The 10,725-nt window shown below is 36.0% G+C and overlaps 1 pseudogene; it reads left to right on the top strand.

Annotated features, from left to right (window-relative positions):
- The window catches only part of LOC102836343, a 40,087-nt pseudogene extending 29,909 nt beyond the window's left edge, over positions 1–10,178 (top strand).
- The last annotated feature ends 547 nt before the right edge of the window (positions 10,179–10,725 follow it).

The following is a 10,725-nucleotide window of genomic DNA, read 5'->3' as shown; positions in this document are numbered from 1 at the left end:
ATAACCTCATATGCATACAAAAGCTGGACAGTGAGTAAGGAAGACCGTAGAAGAATTGATGCATTTGAGTTATGGTGTTGGAAGATAATATTGAAAGTACCATAGGCTGTCCAAAGAACAAACAGATCTGTGATGGGAGAAATGTAGCCAGTGTCCTCCTTGGAGGCCAGGATAGTCAAACTTCGTCTCTCATACTTTGGGTATATTGTCAGGAGAGACCAATAGCTAGGAAAGGATATCATGTTTGGTAAGGTGGAGGGTCAAAGAAAAAGAGGAAGGCCCCCAGAGAGATGGATTGGCAAAGTGAAAGCATCAGTGGGCTCGAGTGTGGCAACACTTGTGAGGTTGGCCCAAGATCAGGCAGTGTTTTGTTCTGTTGTGAATAGGGTCTCTATGAGTCGGTACTGACTCGATGGCATCTAACAACAAGCACAATATGCAAGTGAAAGTTGGATAGTGAATAAAAAAGATGTAGAATTGACGCATTTGAGTTATGGTGTTGGAGAAGAATATTGAAAGTACCATGGGCTGCCCAAAGAACAAACAGATTTGTGTTGGATAAAGCATAGCCCGACTGATCTTTGTAAGTTAGAATGGTCAGATGTCGTCTCTCCTACTTAGACATATTATCATGAGGGACCAGTCCTTGGAGAAGGATATCCTGTTTCGTAGATTTGAGGGTCAGAGAAACAGAGGAAGACTCCCAACAAGAAGGCACAGAGGCAGTAGCAATGCAGTCAGGCATTGCAAAGATTGTGAGGCTGGTGCAAAGTTGGCAGTGTTTCATTGTGCACTGTGTCACTATGAGTTGGTAGCTACTTGATGTCACTTAGCAACAAGACTCCATCTCTCCTTCTTCCTAGTATGTCTTACACAGGAAGCTCAGCTGAAACCTGTCCACGTAGGTTACTGTGTTGTTGTTGTAACTGCCATCAATTCAGTTCCAATCCATAGTGGCCCTGTATAAAGTTTCCGAGGAGCCAATGCTAAGCTTGACCTGCCAATCTTGTGGTTCAAACTGACTTATCAGTCCAGCGCATTAACCGACAGTACCACACCAGCGGTGACCCTACTGATATTCAAGATGTCTATGTGATAGCTTTCAGAATTAAAGCAGCATACAAGCTACCACAGTACAACACACTGACAGACAGTGGTGGTATATATTATTACAAGTAGATAAAACAAACAACAGTAAAGCAACAAAGCTAAAACTAAGCAAAATTGTGAACCACTAATAAAAAAGGGATTGGGAAAGCTAGGTCTTATTTTTTATGATATATTTTCTTTGGGTAGTAATTCAAAATGTTCTGAAATGTTTCTGTTATCCTGTAATTTTCTTTTATGTGTATATATTAATAATAAAAAGCAATTAAATTATTTCTCTATTAAGTACAGTTTACACAGATGGTTTGATTTAATTTAAATTTTATTAATAGGAAACAACCCTTTTCCATAAATTTATTTCATGATTTTATCTCTTTGGAAATAAGGATTTTTAATGCAATTTTCTATGTTCAGATATTTGCATCATGTATTTTCATTCACATAAGCAATACATATAATTAATTTTTATAAGTTTATACAAATATATTTTGTAGATATAATAATGAGTGAATGAGTGTGTGTGTGTGCATAAGAGTATATATAAAACACAAATATATATGAAATATATAGAGAACTGAAACACACCTCTCTACACACATATGCATACACTTTTCCATTATGTTAATTGCTGAGTTTCCTTCATGTTAGAATAGATTGAGCATTTCAAAAGATTTGGAATTATCCATTTCTTTCTATACTTATTGATGTTTATCCTTTCATGAAATGAAATGTTTAATGCTATGAAAAATTATTTTAAAACACTGACATTATTATTATGTTATTATTTTACTTTTGGTGTTCAAATGCTATTGTTGTTGTTAAGTACCATGGAATTGGTTCTGACACATCGTGACCCTGTATAAGGTGTCTGAGGAGCATCTGGTAGGTTTGAACCAATGACTTTGTGGCTAGTAGTCCAGTGCTTATCATATAGCACCACACCAGGATACTTATTTATTATTATGCTGTTTTTCTCTTTCTTAGAATAATGACTCTAATTTCCTTGCTGCACATTCTCTATTCTGCTTCAATTTGACTGATTTTCCTTTTTTTTTTTAACATCCCTTTTTCTAGTTGTGCCTGTGAGGTAATGCTTGTCACATTCCTCTACAAGGATAATCTACTCCTGTGACACCCAAATTAGTGGACTGGACTGTTTTACTCTTTGCACATTTTTTGCCTCTTTGTTTGTCATGCATTTTCATCCAGAGTACTTCAAAAGACCACATTTTCTCTGTGGCAGAAAGCAATGGTTGTTCATTCCATGGAAATGGACTGAAAGCTTCATAAGTTCTGTAAAGGATTTGAATTTTGTAGGAGAAAAGGACTGAATTTTTACTTTTTATTTTGCAATCTGAATAATGAAAAAAAATTAAGATACATTTTTTGACAAATAGTTTTATAAAATTGTAACATCTCTAGGGTGTGAAAGAGAAAACATCTTTAGGTTTAGAGGTATTTCTGAATTATGATTACTTTTTCAATGTTTCTTTTTTCCCTATTTGTGCACATATTATCATCTTTAAGTTTTATTCTTTCTTTAAAAGGCATGCTTTGGAGTATTCACAAAGATTGGAACAATAAACAAAACTGCTGCTGCATTTCTAACTTTAAAGGGGAATGCATTTTGGAATGTTAATAAAGAAAAGCCTGTTTAGCAAGACTATCTAATGACGGCAAAAAGAAATAGGACATTTTTGAATGCTTCCCATAGATGACAGATGTATGGGTTCTAAGCAAAATGGCATATCAAAAGTAATAATAGTACAAAACACTTGGGGGGAAGTTCATACAGTGACAAAATGCTATCCATTCCAATTCCTAAACAAAACAAATTTTCAAATATATATGCTGAAAGTAAAGTTCTTCCATTTTGCATATGATTCAACTTCAATGTTAGAGGTATGTATTAAAGATAAAGGAAGGTAACACATCTTTGTAACAAGAGGATATATGAGGGAACTTCAAAAGTGTGTGGAAAAATTCTATTACCTTTTAAGTCCATATTTCCATGAACTTATTGAAGTGCCCTTTTATTTTAGAAGAGAAATAATCTAGGAAAAAAGAGACCAGGAACCATCAGTTTACAGTTCAAAGATTCAGTTAGCCTTTCAGAAAAATGAATAAAAATAAGCATAGGATTATTTTTAAATGCAGTTTAGCTTAAAGTATTAAGTTGCTGTGAAATATCAAATAACAGATATGGATTACTTTTGCAGCATTTTACTGGGTACAGATATGTATAATCAGAGAAAATATAAATTGCATTTAGGTAAACAATATAATTAGTATTGGTGTTTCTTTGTGTTTGTCCTATCCTAATTGTAGACCTAAATTTGAAGTATATGATTACCACCTCACTTAAAAACACATCTGTTTTCCTTATTTCCTTTCCCTGTAACTTCAAATGATAAAAATAAAGCTAATAATAATAATAATAATAAAACACCTAAAAATATAAGACAACCCTAAGAGTTATGTGTACGTGTGTGGTGGGGTTGAGAGTAGGTGGTCTCAAAAGTCATTTGACCTACCAAAGGGGCCAATGAAAGAAAAACAGTGTGCAAAACATTAATCTTGAGCTTGTTTTCACAACTGTAATTTTGTATTGCTTGTTTACTCTCACTTTGATGACAGAAACAGTTCTTCCTTTACATGGCACAGGTCTCTGGTCATCTTCCCTGAAAATACATTGTGGCAACAAATTTGATGACCATTTGTAATATCATCATCTAATCTGATAGTGTTAAGTAAAAATGACCTTTGGCAAAGTTAAATTATTTACAGGTTAACTCAGCTTTATAAAAATTAAGGCTTCAGTGGTTGACATAAAAAAAAAAAAATAATAATAATAACAACTTGAATGTGAGGAAAACAACATTTGTGCAATCTAATAACACGTGCTTTTATAATAGTTACCTTAATCAAATTTATTTCCATTGCATATTTTTCAAGGTACTTATGGACATTTTCTTAACTATTATCTTATCATATTGCTTATCTTTATGCTATTTATATCCGATAAGTATCTCTTAGTGGTTTTTTTTTTTTTTAAAGATACATGCATATAATTAGGTTAAGATGTTTTCTTGGTAATTTAGAATTTCTACATAAAAAAACATCATTTTGCAATGAAAATCATCTATATATAACTGTAAAGATCTCTCCATATAATTAATTATTACTGCTTATAAAAGTAAAATAAACATCTTTTATTCTAAAATTCCTTTGAGTGTTTACAATGTACTAACCACTGTGCCAAAGGAGCTCTGGTAGCGTAGTGATTACGAATCGGACTGCGAACCTTAAGGTCAGCGGTTCGAAACTACCAGCTGTTCCGCGGGAGAAAGATGAGGCTTTCTGCTCCCGTAAGGATTTACAGCCTCGGAAACCCTGTACAGGGTCGCTATGGGTCGGAACCGACTAGAAGGCACGCAGCCACAGCCAACCACTGTGCCAAAGGAGCTCTGGTAGTGTAGTGGATACAAATTGGGCTGCTAACCTCAAGGTCAGCAGTTCGTAACTATTAGCTGCTCCACAGGAGAAAAAGGAGGCTTTCTGCTCCCGTAAAGATTTACAGGCTCAGAACCAACTCCACAGCATACCACCACCAACAACAACCACTGTGCCAAAGACAGAGCAAAAAACATACACAATTTTTGCTGTTGTTATGTGCCAAATAGTTAATTTCCAGTCATAGTGACCCTATACTGCAAAGCAGCACTTCCCTATAGGGTTTCTTAGGGTATCATTAAAAGGAACAGATTGCCATGTCTTTTCTACCATGGAAATGCTGGTGGAGAGAATCTCCAGTTCATCATTTATCAACCATGCACTTAACCATTGTGTCACCAGAGCTTCTTATACTAACCCTATACTTGTAATATTTACAGTCAATGCTGTAAACAGATTTTGAATGAATAAAATCATTCCATAATATAAACATGGTATATATTCTGTTGATAAGATTATTTACATTGTATACAATTCTAGCAAAGATAATTGAAAATGTCTTTTATTCCCCTTTAAAACATTCATTCAATTGCTTTAAAATGAATATAAATTTGAATATACATTGCTCTATACTACATTAATTTATTGCAAATACAAACAAACAAAAAAATTAGCTGAATGTTTTATTTACTAATGGTTAAATAGTTGTTTGATTAATACATTTTTTTTCCTAATTTGATTGGGGATTCTTAAACTTTTAACTATCTCAACAAACTGGAGGAATGGAACATATTTCCTGCAGTGAGGTGGTTCATTGAAGTAAACTCCCATGGGAGGCTTGTTTCAAAGCTTTAGAAAGGCCATGTGTAGCTTGATAAAATCCATTTCTCATTTGGATTTGGCACATCATACTACTACATCAAAACACATTTTTCCTTCTCTCTTTCTGCTATTTCTTCTATTAATGCCATTCTCATAACTTTAGAAAGCCTTATACGCATGATAGAAATTTCAGAGAATTCGGTTAACTTGAAGAGTCTCTCATTGGTGATGACATAGATGATATACCATGAATATTCATGATTTAAAAACTCTGATAATGCATAATGCATGCAAATAACTCAAAATATTTGGTAACATTTAACTCAAAATTTTAATTAAAATAATTAACCTTCCATATAATTAATTATTACTACTTGTAAAAATGAAACAAACAAAAATCTTAAAGTTACATTTGCCTTAAGTATTTCTCAGTGTAAAAATCATTCTGAGGATTAGTGCTTACCTGTTTTTTAATTAGCTAGTACATTTTTTAAAAAAATAAACCATATTCTAGCAGATGAGTTACTTTAATGTGTCTCAAGAAATGAATACACCTTGTAGAATTAAAAACAAAGAAAACAACAACAAAAAAAGAAAGTAAAAAAATAATTAAAAAGAGGTATGACAGAAAAAAATTGCATGTCATAAAATTACAAATTTATAGGAAGCACACACAATGACTGATTACAGTGATGTTAATAACCAGAACAACCCCAAAGATTTATTTAATCCTTAGATATTTTATTGATTTTTGAAAGGTGGTTGGTGCCTGATAGTTAACTTCAGACAATCCAATGGAAATGACTCTTCCTTCCATTACAAGCAAATCTGTCAAGATAATTTCACGGGAATTGGAAAAGGTGGAATTAGTTTTCTCTCAGAAAACCCACATAGTATAGTTTATCCCTTTTAACCCCCACCATTAACACTTTTTCATTCAAATTGTGACATAAGGCAAGCAAAGGAGGATTTCTTGAGACCCCCCCCAAAACACCCTCAGAATCCAGGACTCTGTATCTGAGTAAAAAAAAGGCATGATTTCCCCAGCCAAAGACTATGATTCTATAAAGGGCAAAGACAGCTCTTCTGTTTCATGTTAAAGACTTCTTTAAAAGGGAATGTGCAAGGGAGTAGACAAAGACCCCAGCCATACTCCAGGGTGAAAAAGGACTTGTATGAGCAAAATGCCACATGGATTTGTCCTCAGCAGTCTCTGTAACTAGGCACACCACTGAGGTAGGCGCTTAGGTGGAAACACAGATTGTTCTTACAGGAGTCCAAGTGCTAGCTTGCTCTGTTGGGGGCCAATGCCATCTACTACATTTTGTAACTTAAAAAAAAAAAGTACACTTCAATGAGTTAAGCATAACAATTGGGAGGATGGCACAGGATCCAGGATCAGCAGTGTTTCATTCTGTTTTGTATAGGGTCACTGTGAGTCAGAACCAACTCAATAGCGCCAAATGACAACAACAACAGCAATTACGTAAAGAATCTTGGCACCATCTTAAATTATTATTATTGATGAAAAACACTGGGTTCATTAAAAACAAACAGAATTTCTGAAAACTCAGCCAATGTCCTGACAATGAAGAAATTATGAGTATCTTTAAAAATATATATATGTTTTAGGAAATTGGATCAGTGATACTTAAAATGCATAATTTACTTTTTAGAAGTCAGATTTCCCAGCTCATGAGGAATCAAAAATTAGATTAGTGTAGCAGCAGTTTCAGTGTGCTACATAGGATCTTATTGAGTCATGTGCCCAGTTAATAAGGAAGGAAGAAGAGATATAGTAGAAGGGCCAAGATTGTAAGAAAGGAGGAGGGAAGAAATGGGATCCAGCATCTCTCTTGAATTTCAGCATCAACAAAAGTGATATTATTCTTGTTTACATAGGGTTAGAAGTAAGATTCACCCCCCAAAAAATAACTTGAAAAAAGAGAGCTACTTAAATAATAATTGTTCCTTGACTTTAAAAAAGATTAAAACTTACTCCCAAGATATGAAATGATTACACATGCAGAGAGCAGCTGGTGCAAATTGAATGAGGATGTCAGTGACAGTATAAGATAGGAAAAGGGAGGTTGGCAGAAAGCTTCAAAGAAACACAGATTTATTCATAAGTATATGTGCTCACAATGAGTGCTTCAGTATTATAATCTGCTCACTTAATTTTGTTCTTTTATATTTCATTTCTGTTCTTAGATGTCCTAGGAACTGGGAAAATTAAGCAAGCTTGTGAATACGCAAGCAGCTAATTCAACTCACTGGAGTAAATAAATAAATAAATGTATTACATATTATTCATATGTTTCAGCAATTTGTTTCTTGACGTTGATTTTTAATGCATTTTTAATTGCTATATTTATTTTCTTGATTAGATAAAATAAAATTTATTAATATATTTACATCAAATATATTTATCTTGGTAAAAGAAACTTCATGATATCATTTATTAAAATACAACTACAATATTATATTGTTGTTGTTGTTCTTGTTGTTGTTGTTGTTCTTGTTGTTAGGTGCCATCTAGTTGGTACCAACTCATAGTGACCTTGTGCACAGCAGAACAAAACACTGCCTGATAGTTGTCTTCCAAATATCTTGGCAGAGATGAGTGAGTGCCTCCTGTGCCGCCTCACTTTCTTGAAATATTTCAATTTTTATTCCATTAATTCCTGGTGCCTTGTTCTTTGCCAATTCCTTCAATGCACCTTGGACTTCCTCTTTCAGTATCATTGGCTCTTGATCATATGCTACCTCTTGAAATTGTTGAACATTAACCATTTCCTTTTGGTACAGTGACTCTGTGTAGTCCTTCCATCTTCTTTTGATGCTTTCTGCATCATTTAATAATTTGCCCAGAGAATCTTTCAATAACAAAAGTTGAGGCTTGGTTTTTTTCTTCATTTCCCCCAGCTTGAGATATGCTGAGCGTGTTCTTCCTTTTTGGTTTTCTGATTCCAGATCTTTGCACATTTTATTGTAAGATTTGCCTTTACCTTCTCGAACTGACCTTTGAAATATTCTGTTCAGCTCTAGGTTCCTAATATTATTGTGCTACCCTACCTGTAGGTTATTTTAGACATGTCATTAGGAGAAAACATTTACTAGTAAAGAGCATTATGTTTGGTAAAGTAGGGGCTCAGAGAAACAAGGGAAATTCCCAATGGATCGACTAACACAAAAGCCACATCAATGGACATATTATCAGGAGTGACCAGTCCCTGGAGAAGAACATCATGCTTGGTATAGTGGAGGGTCAGTGAAGGAGAAGAAGACCCCCAAGAAGTTAGACTGGCACAGTGGCACCAGCAATGGGCTTAAGTGTAGCAACTGCTGTGTGATTGGCCCAGGACCGAGCAGTGTTTCTCACTGTTGTGCATAAGGTCACCATGAATCACTGAAGACTCTACAGCACCTAACAACAACAACATTTTAGAATATTGTAAAAATAGCATGAAGGTGGCATCTGATCACAGACTTCACAAGGAGAATGAGAATCAAATTCATCAGCACAAGGCAGAGTCTTATGAGGCCGAGGTCAAACATGACTCTACCCTCTTTCCTTCTTTACCAATTCTGATACCAACCATTTCTCTTTTTAGGTAGATATAAGACAGAAAGGGGCTAACCATAGATCAGTCCCAAAGAATGTAGGATATCACCTGATCTGTCAGGAAAGTCTAGTGAAATAAAAGAGAGAACTTGGACTTTCACCAGTTATCACAAAAGTACAGAGAATTGGACTAATCTGATGTAATGAAGGAACTAATCACAATAGCACTATAAAAAATCAGCATTATAGTTAATGCATAAATGCCATTATAATAAACTGATGTAAAGGAATAGAAATGTATCAAAACCATGAAGACATGTCCAATTATGGATAAGGAAATGTAGAAATCATGAGAGCACGGAGAGGTAAAGTTGGCTGCTTCTGGAGTAGTGGACCAGCTGACAGATACCAAGATAAAAAGAAACACCTTCGTGGGTACCCCCTTCTGGATGGCGCCCAAAGTCATCAAATAGCCTACGACTCAAATGCAGATATCTGGTCCCTAGGCATCACAGCCATCGAACTTGCAAAAAAAGAGCCACCTCATTCTGAGCTGCATCCCATGCTGGAAGGAAACTACAGCAAACTCCTTAAGGAGTTGCGGAAGCCTGTTTGAATAAGGAGCCAAACTTTAGACCCATTGCTAAGGAGTAACTAAAGCACACGTTTATTCTACGCAATGCAAAGAAAATGTCTTACTTGATTGAGCTCATCCATAGGTACAAGCGATGTAAGGCTGAACAGAGCCATGATGATTCTCGCTCTGAAGATTCAGATGTGGAACCAGATGGCCAAGTATCCGGGGGCAGCAACTCAGGAGATTGGGTCTTTACAATCCGAGAAAAAGATCCCAAGAACCTTGAGAATCCAGCTCTTCAGCCCTCGGATCTCAAAAGAAATAAGATGAAAGATCTCCCTAAAATGCCTATCTCTTAGTGTTTATTTACTATCATTTCTTCTCTGTCACACCCTCGGAAACCCTGTACAGGGTCGCTATGGGTAGGAACCGACTCGACGGCACTTAACAACAACAACAACAACTTCTCTGTCTGCGGAGTTGAAAGAGAAGAGCCAGGTGTGTGGAGGCAACATGGGGTCCATCGAGGAACTGCGAGGTGCCTTGTACCTAGTGGAGGAGGCATGCCCCCGGATTTCCGACACCATGGTGTCCCAGTTTGTCCAATGGCTCCAGAGATACTCTCTCAGAGGCAGAGGATCCTCATCTCACTGAAACTTCTTTGGCATTTTGGGTTTTTCTCCCTCCCCTCCTTTTTTCTTCCTCATCCTCCTTTTTTTTTTTTTCAAAGTCAGTGACAGCCCTTTGCCCATCCTGCTGAAGAGGCACGCGATTGCGGAGTGTCGCCCTGAAGCCAAGGGCACCTGTCCAGGGATACACACATTCCTCGCCATGTGGCAGCAAGAGGAAGTCTCTCATACGCGGCAGAGGGCCGGTTCCTGCAAGTCATCATTTTGTTTTGTTTTTTAAATTTTAACCATATTAAAGGAAAGTGTCTTTAAAAAGAGAAACCAACCCTGAAATGTATGTTTGGGATTATGATTAGGTAACTGAAGAAATGAAACCTCAGGTACCCTGCTTTCCTGCTTTGAGGTGATAAAGTCTCCTCCTTCTCCCACCCCCTTCCCCGGAAACCTGGAGATGGAGAATTGCTCTGGTGGACCCGTGTAGAGTTGTATATAATGTCATTTTTACAGAAACCCTTTTGGCATGCATCGAGAATCACTGTGTACAAACTACCCAAGTGCTTCTGTAGATACTG

The sequence above is a fragment of the Chrysochloris asiatica genome, unplaced genomic scaffold (assembly GCF_000296735.1).
Source record: "Chrysochloris asiatica unplaced genomic scaffold, ChrAsi1.0 scaffold00088, whole genome shotgun sequence".
Lineage (NCBI taxonomy): Eukaryota > Metazoa > Chordata > Mammalia > Afrosoricida > Chrysochloridae > Chrysochloris > Chrysochloris asiatica.
The sequence above is the reverse complement of the archived record's forward strand: the minus strand, read 5'-3'. Positions and strand labels throughout refer to the sequence as shown.